We start from the raw sequence: 1,853 nt of genomic DNA on the forward strand, positions 1-1,853 counted from the left end.
CATCAGGATCCCTGAAATTATCAGTGCTAGTGAATTTCTATTTTCAAATCTATTTAGTGAAATGAAAAGTGTTTCACCATCAGCAAATTATTCTTTAATTATTAGGTTCTATTGAGTTTCAGGTATCATCTCAGAAATGGGAGGAAAAGGGCAAGAAGCAAACTTTTAAGTTAATACTTTCCATGTTGCTGGAGGTCAAGGAAGTAGGAGGTGAATTAATTTTCCCTCTGCTTTAGGAAAAATCCTTCATTTAATTTTTGTTTTTAATTTGAATTGACAGAATAAAAATTGTCTCAATTCTTGCTTCCTACAAAAGAAATTCCTTTTTGTGAGACTCATGTTGTCATATTAAGACATTTTAATCTTTTTCTGTTACTCAGTAAGTCTTATATTGCAATAGAATTCATGCATTTATTCCTATCTATAATAGATTATCTCATTGCATTTTTGATAATGTGAAACTACAGTAATTTAATTTTAATTTAAAAATGTTTCCAATGCTCTCCAAATATTAAGGTGTATCACTATCCCCTGAAAGCACACAGAAACCACTCCAGATGCAGGAACTCAGGCAAGAGATTTTATTAAGCAGACAGACAGAGTGTCTGCCTGCAGGGTGAGCGAGAGAGAGAAAATGAGAGAGTGAGTGTGTGTGTGAGAGAGAGAGAGAGGGAGAGAGAGAATGAAAGTGAGGAGGAGAGAGAGAGAGAATGGCAGGGGAGCTATTCTTAAGCAGTCGCATTTCATGGGCTAATAACAATGGACCAATGGCTGGCAAGGAGGTTTGCAGGCTAACAATCTGGGCCAATTACTGGCTAGGAAGTTCTCTGGCTAACAATCTGGGTTGTAAAGTGGTATGGGGGAGGCAGAATAATGGTAGCAGCAAAATAGCAGATCTGATGCCAATATTCCTCCCTTTTTGTTTTTATAGGTACTAGGGATAGAATGATGGTCTTTCTTCTGTAGCTTCTTCCTGCTGGTTAGGGGCAAAGAGTCTCATTCCGCCAGTAGAGGGAAGACTGGACCAGGTCGGTCACGATGTCCATGAAATCGAAGAAACCCTCAAAGTGGTAGCACTTAATCCAGTTGAAGAGATAGAGGGTGCGGTAGACACCCAATGCAAACAAGTAGTGGCTCGTGATGGTCTCTGCCTCACCAGTCTTACTCACCATGAACAGTTGCAACAAGATGGTCACTGACTCCAGGTACATACAGAAGGTCCAGAGGATCTCTAGAGGGGTGAAGTCATGGTTGATCAGGAATGACAGGATGGCCATGGGAAGACAACGAACTCCACCCGAAATGTATCCTGGTTCCCATCGTTAGTGGCTTTGAACTTGCTGTAAATCATCCAGACCATGGTGAAAGAGCAGGCTATGTAGACCCACCTTCACCCATGTGTTGTAAAGTGAGATGTAGTTGGTGAAGAGGTTCAGGTAGTGGGCAGTGAACACCACAGCAAACAGGACCTGGCTCTTCCCTGAAATCCCAGCACATGAACGAGACTTCCAGATTTTAAGCAGTAGCAAGATGATAGCTAGGAGATGGGAGAGGTCTCCCAGGAATTGGAGGAGATTCATGACTGGGTGTGCTCTGGCAGGGCTGAGCTGGAGGGAGGCAGGCTGGTGGGGGCTGCCCCCCAGGGCTGTTGTTCTGCCAGGCGGTGGGCAGAGGGGAGGGAGAGGGACCCTCCAATGGGCTCCACTCCAGGGAGGGGAAAGAGGAGGATCTTCTTTCCAAAAGCCAAAAGGAGATGTTTGGGTTTGCAGGAAGAGCAAAGATCAGGTTTAGTGTGCAAGAAAGAGAAAGCTTGAAGATAAGGAATCCCTTTCCATCTGCCCACTCCCTCACAG

At 43.9% G+C, this 1,853-nt stretch overlaps 1 pseudogene; it reads right to left on the reverse strand.

Annotated features, from left to right (window-relative positions):
• Positions 1-980: 980 nt before the first annotated feature.
• On the reverse strand, positions 981-1,580 carry LOC124976564 (ER lumen protein-retaining receptor 1-like; annotated as a pseudogene).
• Positions 1,581-1,853: the final 273 nt, after the last annotated feature.

Source organism: Sciurus carolinensis, chromosome 2 (assembly GCF_902686445.1).
Source record: "Sciurus carolinensis chromosome 2, mSciCar1.2, whole genome shotgun sequence".
NCBI classification, from domain to species: Eukaryota; Metazoa; Chordata; class Mammalia; order Rodentia; family Sciuridae; genus Sciurus; species Sciurus carolinensis.